The sequence below is a fragment of the Xenopus laevis genome, chromosome 1S (genome assembly GCF_017654675.1).
Source record: "Xenopus laevis strain J_2021 chromosome 1S, Xenopus_laevis_v10.1, whole genome shotgun sequence".
Lineage (NCBI taxonomy): Eukaryota > Metazoa > Chordata > Amphibia > Anura > Pipidae > Xenopus > Xenopus laevis.
This window is the reverse complement of record NC_054372.1, coordinates 9,405,668-9,418,895: the sequence shown is the minus strand read 5'-3', so window position 1 is coordinate 9,418,895 and position 13,228 is coordinate 9,405,668. Positions and strand designations below refer to the sequence as shown.

The 13,228-nt window shown below is 41.0% G+C and overlaps 1 protein-coding gene across 1 annotated transcript in view; it reads right to left on the bottom strand.

The window, feature by feature from the left end:
* LOC108706507 (histamine H2 receptor) overlaps positions 1-13,228 on the bottom strand; it is an 80,034-nt gene that overhangs the window by 34,426 nt on the left and 32,380 nt on the right. The window lies entirely within an intron of this gene.

The following is a 13,228-nucleotide window of genomic DNA, read 5'->3' as shown; positions in this document are numbered from 1 at the left end:
ATGATTTTAAAGTTGTTTAAAGGGTGCAACGACCTGGACAGTGGCATGCCAGAGGGGGATCAAGGGCAAAAATGTATCTGAAAAATCTGCCTGTGTGTGCTTGGAAGAGATAGTGTAGGGGGAGAGCTGTTAGTGATTTCAGGGACAGATGATAGTAAGTTTGCTGGCTAGTAATCTGCTTGATACTGCTCTGTATTGGAGGGACAGAAGTCTGCAGGGATTTGAGGGACATTTTAGCTTAGGTAGCTTTGCTGGCTAGTAATCTACTGTTCTCTTTAAACAACTGCCATACGTTGACCTTGTAGGCATTGTTTGCCCAGTTTTTTTGGACGCAGCCACTGAAGCACAGTTGCCAGAAAAAATATGCCATATAAATGCTGAAAATAGTAATTTTTCGCCATACGTTGACCTTGTAGACATTGTTTGCCCAGTTTTTTTGGTTGCAGCCACTGAAGCACAGTTGCCAGAAAAAATATGCCATATAAATGCTGAAAATAGTCATTTTTTGCCATACGTTGACCTTGTAGGCATTGTTTGCCCAGTTTTTTTGGTCGCAGCCACTGAAGCACAGTTGCCAGAAAAAATATGCCATATAAATGCTGAAAATAGTAATTTTTTGCCATATACGTTGAGTCAACGTATGGCAAAAAATGACTATTTTCAGCATTTATATGGCATATTTTTTCTGGCCTCTGTGCTTCAGTGGCTGCGGCCAAAAAAACTGGGCAAACAATGCCTACAAGGTCAACTTATACACTACTACAGCGATGGATACGGATTACGTAAAATATATTATGGCTGCTTGAAAAAAGTCACTCCGGTGTTTTTTCTGGAGACGGTAATATTATGGATATTTAGACAGAATGTGAACAAGGTCACACAGCTAGATGGCAGTTGGTTGAATAACACACTGGGCAAAAAATGCCTACAGGGCAAATAATGCCTAAAAGGTCAACTTATACACTACTACAGCGGTAGTAAAATAAAAAAAAGTAAAATAAAAAAAAAATGAATATTAAAAAAAAAAATTAAAGTTGGTGCTGCTGAACTACTAGGAGCAGCAGATTAGCACACCAGTCCCACTCCCCAACACTGCTAGACTAATAGCACTGGGCTCTTATAGTAGTAGTAGTAGTAGTAGTAAAACAACAAAAAAATAAATAAAAGCAGTCCTTACAAGGACTACTGTTATTGCAGCAGTCAGCAGATGAGATCAGAAGCAGGACAGCTGCCCACTGCAGCTACATACAGAGCACTGCAGTAGAAGGTAGATTACTAGCCAGCAAAGCTACCTAAGCTTAAATGTCCCTCAAACCCCTGCAGACTTCTGTCCCTCCAATAACAGAGCAGTATCAAAACGATTACTAGCCAGCAAACTTTCAACTGTCCCTGAAATCACTAACAGGCAGCAGCTCTCTCCCTACACTATCTCTTCAGCACACACAGGCAGAGTGAAAAAACGCTGCAGGGCTTCGGTTTTTATAGGGAAGGGGAGTGGTCCAGGGGAGAGCTTCCTGATTGGCTGCCATGTACCTGCTGGTCTGGGGTGAGAGGGCAAAAAAAAGCGCCAACAATGGCGAACCCAAAATGGCGAACGTCGCGCGACGTTCGCGAACTTCCGGCGAGCGCGAACACCCGATGTTCGCGCGAACAAGTTCGCCGGCGAACAGTTCGCGCCATCTCTATTTGGAAATACATTTACTCTTGAGGCCTTGATGGCCCTTGGGCAAAGATCAAATCATAGGCTCCCTTCTGATGTCTTGAAGTTGCAGACAGCAAGAGTCATGGCACGGACTAATGGGTGAGAGACTGAAGGAAGTTCAAAGTAATGCATGCATAATTAGCGGGACACAAGAATCAGTGGGCTTAAGGCAAGCACCTCTTTTGCCCCCTACCCATAGGTAATGTTGAGCCAAATATCTCCTTTTTTACTGGAAATGTTGGTTTTATAGCATAGAGAGCCCCACAGTAGAATGGACACTAACCAGCTCACAAGTGGGGTGTAGCATTGGCTTGTTACTTGGAAGGTGTGTGAGATTAAGGGGTGCACTACTAACAAAACTTCCTTTCTGCTTCCTCTGAAGCTCATTATTATTGCTTTGCTTACAATGGCTTCCAACTGACCCTTCATCCACAACTCATGTGCTTTGTGTTTGGTACAGGTACCCTTCTGCTATATATTGGGGAATACTAGTTTGTAAACTGAATATTAATCAACACCATCGCAGAAGTTTCTATGATCTCTCTTCCTTCTTCCTTCTCTTTTAAAGATTTCTGATAACTCACTTAACTCAGCAGCCCAGAGCATACTGAGCATGTGCAGTGCCACTGACACACAAACGATGACATAACAAGATAAGGAAATGGAATCCTGCATGGGTCACCACTGCTATAGGGCTGGTAAACATCAGGGCTGCTACAATACATTCAGAATATATATAAACAGCATTTCCAGTAATATTCAATATACATATATAATACACAAAAGCCATGAATATCCTGTAAATTATATCCTTATAAACGGTGAGTTCTGATGTCATCAGTTATAAACGGTGAGTTCTAATGTCATTTCTGTCACATGACTGATTAAAATTTGTGTATTATAATTAATAAAGTACCCCCAGTTGCAAAATATGAGGATATTATGTTACCTCGGAGTACCATGACCTGTATAAAAACACTCGGCCTTCGGCCTCGTGTTTTTATATGGTCATGAAACTCCTCGGTAACTTATAATATCCTTATATTTTACAAGAGGGGGTACTTTATTCACTATATACTGCACTCCAAGGGCTTAATAGGTAAAAAATAAATCTACTGGTGTGTACTCTCCCATTGAGAGGAGGTCTCAGTAGCCAATGTGTGGTTCGGCAGCATAAGACAAGGTGCCACGGACTCCCAGGACAAGGCAAAAAGTTGACCATACCGGCTTTCGTTTTGCCTTACAATGGGGGTGGAGCCTGTATGTGTTCACTGGTGGTACCAAGTGATTTCGTGAAGGCCAGGAGGCTAACTGCAAAGGGAGTGAGGGGAACGCTGGCAACAGGGCCGGAACTAGGGGTAGGCAGTGTAGGCTCGTGCTTAGGGTGCAAAGGTGGGGGGGCGCCAGGCACGTACCTGCTCTGATGCCTACCCCATTGTCTGGTCCCATTTCCCCCCGACTGCCACGGATATTTTCTTGTAATTGCGCATGTGCGCACGCAGTTCTGCGCATGCACGCTTGAGCCCACCAGAGCACGGTTTCGCGCATGCGCACCCAAGTGTGCACTCAGCCGGCGCCGTGCCCAGCCAGGTAGCCTAGGGCGCCTGGCTGGGTTGGCCCGGCTCTGGCTGGCAATTCTCACTGGTATGTGACCTGCAATAAGGGCTACAAGTAGGGTTGCCACCTTTTCTGGAAAAAAATACCGGCCTTCCTATATATTTATCTTTATTCCCTATTAACCCTTTAAGTGCCACAGAACGTAGAATCTACGTTCTGTGGAAAAGTAACTTGAAATGCCACAGAACGTAGATTCTACGTTCTGCAGCACTTCCGGGTTCAGAAGCGGAGGAGCGGCTGTTAGAGCCGCTCGCTCCGTTCCTGCTCGATCCCCTGCCCCTAGACAACGAGCAGAGCAGGGGATCGAGTGGCCCCTGGGGCGCGATCGCCCAGGGGCCCAAAAACAGCAGCAGGCACGTGCTACTTACGTGTCCTGCTGCTGCAGCCTACACCGCGCCGGAGATCTCCGCCCCCACAGCACAGAGACACAGAAGACGTCGCAGATTTCTTCCAGGGCCTCTTCCTGATCGTGTGCAACAGTCTCCAGCGACTTTTTCAGGTTAGTGCAACAATTACACACACAAACACACCAACACACACTTATTACAGTAATACACACTTAGATTCACACTTACACACACTTACACATACATTTTTGGGGATTGGGGGGGTCACTTACACTCACTGCACTTACACACACGTGCACTAGCACACACGCGCACATAACATGTAATTTACCATTTGTACACACGCACACGCACATACATGGCATTGTGGCTTTTTTTTTTTTTTTTCTTATCGCATCGTCTCTTTTTTTGGCTTTGTGACGATTTTCAGAAATTTGATAAAAACCGTTATGTTCAGCATTGCTTTGCAGTTTGGCAGTTTGCAGTAGAAACACTTATTTACCCATATTGGATTCGTCAGAATGTGTACTTTCTGAAAATATATGGTTTTCTAGGGTCTCTGTACTGTTAGGGGGGTCTAATGTCGCATAATACACACACCAGGTGCTCATATTGCAGCAGCCAGCGCGTCAGCCGTGAAAATGTATATACACTATTGTCATTTGGGGGTCTCTGTGTGCCACATAGTTTGGTATATCTATGCATATTGGGCATCAAAGTGTTCAGTAGACCCCTGGCGTTCATATTTAGGATGTTTTATGCTGATACGTTACGAAATGTGGGGCATATAATGGGGTAAAATTCAAGCTTTGTGACGATTTTCAGAAATTTGATAAAAACCGTTATGTTCAGCATTGCTTTGCAGTTTGGCAGTTTGCAGTAGAAACACTTATTTACCCATATTGGATTCGTCAGAATGTGTACTTTCTGAAAATATATGGTTTTCTAGGGTCTCTGTACTGTTAGGGGGGTCTAATGTCGCATAATACACACACCAGGTGCTCATATTGCAGCAGCCAGCGCGTCAGCCGTGAAAATGTATATACACTATTGTCATTTGGGGGTCTCTGTGCGCCACATAGTTTGGTATATCTATGCATATTGGGCATCAAAGTGTTCAGTAGACCCCTGGCGTTCATATTTAGGATGTTTTATGCTGATACGTTACGAAATGTGGGGCATATAATGGGGTAAAATTCAAGCTTTGTGACGATTTTCAGAAATTTGATAAAAACCGTTATGTTCAGCATTGCTTTGCAGTTTGGCAGTTTGCAGTAGAAACACTTATTTACCCATATTGGATTCGTCAGAATGTGTACTTTCTGAAAATATATGGTTTTCTGGGGTCTCTGTACTGTTAGGGGGGTCTAATGTCGCATAATACACACACCAGGTGCTCATATTGCAGCAGCCAGCGCGTCAGCCGTGAAAATGTATATACACTATTGTCATTTGGGGGTCTCTGTGCGCCACATAGTTTGGTATATCTATGCATATTGGGCATCAAAGTGTTCAGTAGACCCCTGGCGTTCATATTTAGGATGTTTTATGCTGATACGTTACGAAATGTGGGGCATATAATGGGGTAGAATTCAAGCTTTGTGACGATTTTCAGAAATTTGATAAAAACCATTATGTTCAGCATTGCTTTGCAGTTTGGCAGTTTGCAGTAGAAACACTTATTTACCCATATTGAATTCGTCAGAATGTGTACTTTCTGAAAATATATGGTTTTCTGGGGTCTCTGTACTGTTAGGGGGGTCTAATGTTGCATAATACACGCACCGGGTGCTTATATTGCAGCAGCCAGCGCGTCAGCTGTGAAATTGTATATACACTATTGTCATTTGGGGGTCTCTGTGCGCCACATAGTTTGGTATATCTATGCATATTGGGCATCAAAGTGTTCAGTAGACCCCTGGCATTCATATTTAGGATGTTTCATGCTGATAAGTTACGAAATGTAGGGCATATAATGGGGTAAAATTCAAGCTTTGTGACGATTTTCAGAAATTTGATAAAAAACGTTATGTTCAGCATTGCTTTGCAGTTTGGCAGTTTGCAGTAGAAACACTTATTTACCCATATTGGATTCGTCAGAATGTTTACTTTCTGAAAATATATGGTTTTCTGGGGTCTCTGTACTGTTAGGTGGTCTAATGTCGCATAATACACACACCGGGTGGTTATATTGCAGCAGCCAGCGCGTCAGCCGTGAAAATGTCTATACATATTGTCATTTGGGGGTCTCTGTGCGCCACATAGTTTGGTATATCTATGCACATTGGGCATCAAACTGTTTAGTAGACCCATATGTTTATATTTAGGATGCTTTATGCTGGTAATGATACATGGACAATACGATGCTGGAAAGTTGAAGCTTTGAGGCAATTTCCAGATATTTCACCAAAACCGCCAAATTTGGCAAAGCCTTGCGACTCAGTAGTTTGGAGCAGAAAGGCATGGGTACCCATTTTAGATTCTGTAGAATGTGTACTTTCCAAAAATATATGGGGTTGGGGGGTAAACACATATTTCTGTGTTTTTACCCCACAAAAATGCAGTCAATGTGTTGATTTTTCATTAGCTGAAGTTACCCACCGGACAATTTGTATGTGCTAACTTCATTTTGGGGCCTCTAAATGCCATATACTTTGGTAAACTTATGAACAATGGCCACCAAAATGTTCAGAGGAACCCTGGCAATCATATTTAGGGTGCTTTTTCTTAGTACGTAATGACACATGGGTGATATGGTGCTGGGAAGTTGAAGCTTTGAGGCAATTTTCAGATATTTCACCAAAACCGACAACTTTGGGAAAGCCTTGCGACTCAGTAGTTTGGAGCAATAAGGCATGGGTACCCATTTTAGATTCGGTAGAATGTGTACTTTCCAAAAATGTATGGGTTTGGGGGGTAAACATATATTTCTGTGTTTTTACCCCACAAAAATGCAGTCAATGTGTTGATTTTTCATTAGCTGAAGTTACCCACGGGACTGTTTGTATGCGCTAACTTCATTTTGGGGCCTCTAAATGCCAGATAGTTTGGTAAACCTATGAACAATGGCCACCAAACTGTTCGGAGGAACCCTGGCAATCATATTTAGGGTGCTTTTTCTTAGTACGTAATGACACATGGGTGATATGGTGCTGGGAAGTTGAAGCTTTGAGGCAATTTTCAGATATTTCACCAAAACCGACAACTTTGGGAAAGCCTTGCGACTCAGTAGTTTGGAGCAATAAGGCATGGGTACCCATTTTAGATTCGGTAGAATGTGTACTTTCCAAAAATGTATGGGTTTGGGGGGTAAACATATATTTCTGTGTTTTTACCCCACAAAAATGCAGTCAATGTGTTGATTTTTCATTAGCTGAAGTTACCCACGGGACTGTTTGTATGCGCTAACTTCATTTTGGGGCCTCTAAATGCAAGATACTTTGGTAAACCTATGAACAATGGCCACCAAACTGTTTGGAGGAACCCTGGCAATCATATTTAGGGTGCTTTTTCTTAGTACGTAATGACACATGGGTGATATGGTGCTGGGAAGTTGAAGCTTTGAGGCAATTTTCAGATATTTCACCAAAACCGACAACTTTGGGAAAGCCTTGCGACTCAGTAGTTTGGAGCAATAAGGCATGGGTACCCATTTTAGATTCGGTAGAATGTGTACTTTCCAAAAATGTATGGGTTTGGGGGGTAAACATATATTTCTGTGTTTTTACCCCACAAAAATGCAGACAATGTGTTGATTTTTCATTAGCTGAAGTTACCCACGGGACTGTTTGTATGAGCTAACTTCATTTTGGGGCCTCTAAATGCCAGATACTTTGGTAAACCTATGAACAATGGCCACCAAACTGTTCGGAGGAACCCTGGCAATCATATTTAGGGTGCTTTTTCTTGGTGCATAACGATACATGGGTGATATGGTGCTGAGAAGTTGAAGCTTTGAGGCAATTTTCAGATATTTCACCAAAACCGACAATTGTGGGAAAGCCTTGCGACTCAGTAGTTTGGAGCAGAAAGGCATGGGTACCCATTTTAGATTCTGTAGAATGTGTACTTTCCAAAAATATATGGGTTTTGGGGGGTAAACATATATTTCTGTGTTTTTACCCCACAAAAATGCAGTCAATGTGTTGATTTTTCATTAGCTGGTTACCCACGGGACTGTTTGTATGCGCTAACTTCATTTTGGGGACTCTAAATGCCAGATACTTTGGTAAACTTATGAACAATGGCCACCAAAATGTTCAGAGGAACCCTGGCAATCATATTTAGGGTGCTTTTTCTTAGTACGTAATGACACATGGGTGATATGGTGCTGGGAAGTTGAAGCTTTGAGGCAATTTTCAGATATTTCACCAAAACCGACAACTTTGGGAAAGCCTTGCGACTCGGTAGTTTGGAGCAGAAAGGCATGGGTACCCATTTTAGATTCAGTAGAATGTGTACTTTCCAAAAATATATGGGTTTGGGGGGTAAACATATATTTCTGTGTTTTTACCCCACAAAAAATGCAGTCAATGTGTTGATTTCTCAGTAGCTGAAGTAAAGTCCTGAACAATTTGGATGTGCTAACTACATATTGGTGTCTCTAAATGCCAGATACTTCGGTAAACCTATGCATAATGGGTATCAAACTGTTCAGTGGACCCCTGGCAATCATATTTCAGGTGCTTTTTCTTGGTACCTAATATAGTTTGGGATATGCGGAGCAGCAAAATAAAACCTTTGAAATGATTTTTCAGAATTTTGAATTTTTTGTTGAAAAACCGCTATGTTCAGACAAGCTTTTATGTTTGGTAGTTGGGAGTAGAGAGACATAGTTACCCATTTTGTAATCGGCAGAATGTGTACTTTTCAAAAATGTATGGTTTTCTGGGGTAAACCTACGGTTTCAGGATTTTTTGCCTTGGAATCTAAAGCATGCCGTTTTCTGCCTTAGTGCTTTCAAAATTTGGTAATATACTGCCGGGAGTTTTTGCTGTACAGAAATCCTAAATCTCCCTAAAACTATACATATCTGGTATTGGCACGTTCGAGAGACATAAGGCTTTCCAAATCAGTTGGATTTTCATCCGTAAAATGAAATATTTTTCTGGTATAAATTGATATACGATGAAAAATGGTAATTTTTCATTTTTTTTTGGTATTTAGCACTATAAATTTTTTTGCACAGGTGTAAATACATGAAAACTCAGGCAGATTTAGAAAGCTCAGTTTCTACCGAAAAAAACAATGTATAGTTTTCCTAGGTAAACTATAGGTTTCCCCTCAGAAAATGCCCCTAAAGTGAGAGAGCACAAAATGTTTCAAAAACGGCTGACATTTCGCGTAACCAAAATGTGAAATTCTGCTGGCACTTAAAGGGTTAATAATATTGGGATCAACAACCATTTTTACTGGCCAGGTGGCAACCCTAGCCACAAGGGAGCTAACAGCTGCACCTTTTCTGGCTCGGGGTAATTGCTTTTACAACTGCTCTACTCTTATTGTGGGTAGATGTATATTGCCAAGGACGGATATGCCATGGTTTTTAATAATACCCACGGACACGTTTATACAATATACACTATGGGGCACTAAGTTTGCAATACATAGACTTTGGGGCATGAGTCCAACAGGAATCTTGTATATGCACTCATTTTTATCTATAAACACAGAGACAATATGAAATATGTATACGCAAAAGTATGATGTTTTTGGATTGATGTTGTCACTCACTGATGATGTCATACTCAACTGTTTGGCACCAATATTTTGCTTTAAAAGTAGTATTATAGTGTGTAGTGTTCACTTCCTAAAGACGGCCCGAGTGATGGAGCAGAAACGTTGAAAAAAACCCATTTATTTTTCACATATTAAGCCCTTGGAGAGCAGTTCTTTTGGTAATGTATGCATAGTTGATTTGACCAGCAGCCAGTCAGTTTGGTTGTGAGTGCACCAGGAATTACTGGAGATATATATACTCAGTACTTCACCTTTAATTCAGAAGCAATGGAACCTATCTGTAGTAAATTAGAAACAGCAGCATCTATATATATATATATATATATATATATATATATATATATATATATATATATATATATATATATATATATATATATATATATATATATATATATGGACCTTAGGGATGCTGACCTCTATACAGGTATGGAACCTGTTATCCAGAATGCTCAGGACCTGGAATTTTTCCATGGGATCTTTCCATAATTTTGATTAGGGATGTAGCGAACTGCCGATTTGGTGTTCGCGAACGCCGTTCGCGAACACTGGCAAAAAATGCGAACGTTCGCGAACAGTTCGCGAACTTCGCGAACTTCGAACACCCGCTAAAATCGTTCGAATCGAACGATCGAAGGATTTTAATTGTTCGATCGAACGATTTTCATTCGAATCGAACGATCGAAGCATTCGATCGAATGCTTTTCATTCATTCGAATGCTTACAATCGTTCGAACGAATGGAAATCGTTCGATTTTTAGCGGTCGAAGGAATTCGAATGGTCGAATGGTCGAACGATTTGTATTCGAATCGAACGCGAACTCAAAATGCGAACGTCGCGCGACGTTCGCGAACATTCGGCGGACGCGAACGGTCGAAGTTCGCGCGAACAAGTTCGCCGGCGAACAGTTCGCTACATCCCTAATTTTGATCATCATACCAAGTCTACAAAAAGACATTTAAATAATGAATAAACCCAATAGGTCGATTTTGCTTCCAATAAGGATTAATTATATCTTAGTTGGGATCAAGTACAAGCGACTGTTTTATTATTACACAGAAAAGGGAAATTGCTTTTAAAGATTTGGATTATTTTGATAAAATGGAGTCTATGGGAGACGGCCTTTCAGTAATTCAGTAACTCACACACACACATATATATATATATATTGGCACAGTATAATACAGAAAATCAAGTTTTAGGTTCTGCCTTTTTGCAACAGATGTTTGTATCAAAAATTATTTGCAGCTCATCAACATCTCAACATTGAAATAATAAAACACAAATCTCTTCCATTATCAGAAGTGTTTGATATAAGAATTCTTCCGTTAATTAATCCCAAATCGTAGCTCCCTCATGTTTCGGCTTGATCGACTTAGTAAGGCGCCAAAACATAATTCCTGAGCCTCTGAACTGATGGCGCGAAGTAAAGTAAAACTGTCAATTTAAATACTTATGACATGCGTTTGCCTATGAGCCAATGATAACCCAGACACACTCAAGCTTCAATATACTTCTCATCAAAAGAGCTGATGCATCTTCTCTGGCGTTGGATTGAAACCACAACTCAGAAAATTGCATTCATAATAGAAATTCAGATGAAGCAAAAAAAAATTGAAATTTATAATATAGTAACATGATGGAGAGAAGACACCATGGAGTCTCAGTGCCTCAATACAGTGATAACTGTCTGTAATAGCTCGTTCCTTACAGCAGTCAAATACTTGAAACCAGTTGGGAAGATATAATTCAGATATAGTAAAGCTGGTATTTGTTTTAATTTCCTCCTTTTCCAGAAATGGTGGCACTCCTCTATTACAGTTGCTTTTCAACTTAAAATTTAGTATGATGTAGAGATACCAGTTTCCATTTTTTATTTGCGTTTTTTGAATGATTGAGCTTTTTATTCAGCAGCTCCCCAGTTTGCAGTTTCAGCAATTTGGTTGCCAGGGTCCAAATTACCCAAGCAACCATGCATTAATATTAGTAAAAGACTGGAATATAAATAGGAAAGGATCTGAATAGAAAAATCAGTAGACAAAGTAGTAATACCAATACATTTGGAGCCTCAAGGAGCGTTTGTTTTTTTAGATGGGGTCAGTGACCCCCTAATTTAAAATCTAGAAAGAGTCAGAGGAAGAAGGCAAATAATTAAAAAACTATACAAAAAGAAAAAAAGGCCAGTTGAAACTTTGCTGAGAATTAACCTTTCTGTAACATACTAAGGGGCACATTTACTAAGGGTCGAATTTCAAAGTGCTAAAACTTCGAAATTCGAGCATCGAATTGAAAGAAATTGGACAGTCGAAGTTTTTTTGTTTGAATTTAGCTGTTTTCGATCGAATTAAAATTGTTCCATCGATCGTTCGAACAATTTAATCGATCAATCGAACGATTTTCAAAAAAAAAACCTCGACTTCTAAAAACGTAGCCAAACGTAGCCAAATATTGGCTATTGGTTCTGGGAAGTCCCCATAGGCTAACATAGCAATTTGGCAGGTTTAAGGTGGTGAAGTGTCGAATTCGAACTTTTTTAAAGAGACGGTACTTCGATTTTCGAATGGCGGAATATTCAAAGTTTTTTCAATTCAAATCGAATTTTGGCCTATTCGATGGTCGAAGTCCCCAAAAATTACTTTCGAAATTCGAAGTTTTTGAATTCGAAAATTCACTTTGAATTCACTTAAACCCTTAGTAAATGGGCCCCCAAAAGTTAACTTAGAGGTGACCAACCCCTTTAACATGGGGTCAAGCCAAGGTTACTCCATGGTGGCATGGGTAGAGACTGGGTACTTGGTTCTTTAACACAGTCCAATAGTCCATGAAATAACAGCCTCTTCAAATCTTCGATAGCACCTTAAATATAATGTCACATTAAGGAAACACATTCACTTCTGGTTTCTGCTACTCCTAAATAAATCAGCATTTACAGGCATTCAATAACTACCAGCAGCTTCAAGAATATTCAGTAAGGAACCACTGCAGGTTGTTATTCTATTAATTAGGCCTCCTTGCTAGGAACGGGTCATTCCAGGTAACTCTGGACACTTTGTGCGGGTTGACCCGAAACCCACTGTGACCCATGGGTTGACCACTGGTGGGGAAGTCTGGGTATAAATTAACCACTGTAGGTTAGGGTGCAGGCCAGGCTGGGGAAGTACACTCCACCACTGCTCCTGAAGGTTCCATGTCTTAGAACCAGAGGCACACACACACAGTGTCGGACTGGCCCACTTGGATACCAGGAAGAATCCCAGTGGGTACAGGTGTCAGTGGGACCTCTTGCTTCTAACCATTCCCTATTTCTTTATGGGAAAAGAGGCTTAATAATGGAAGAATAGAGTAAGTAGATATAAAAAACTATAAAAAACTAGGGGAATAAAGAGGTTATGTGAGGAGAGGAAGAATAATAGTTTGGAAAGTGGGTCTAAGGTTTTCTGGTGGGCCACTGGCATCCCAGTCCGACACTGTATGCACACTCACACCTGAGAAAGGGCTTGCGGCCCAAAACAAGTAGTGGCACATTACAATAAATTTAATTGTAGCAAAGACCTGCTTCCTGAGGCTTCCTTCACCGTTTTTTGGCTTATAACTTTAAGGAATTTTGTGTGACGACAGCCCAAGATTTTTTCCAGCCAAAACTGGAACACTGGATATCCCTGTTTTAGGGGAATAAAGAGTTTAAGTGAGGAGTGGAAGAATAATAGTTTGGAAAGTGGGTCTAAGGTTTTCTCGTGGGCCATTGGCATCCCAGTCTGACACTGTACGAACAGTTATGTAGAGAGCGAGAAAACGTGGGTATGAGTTGGGTGCGGGTCCTAC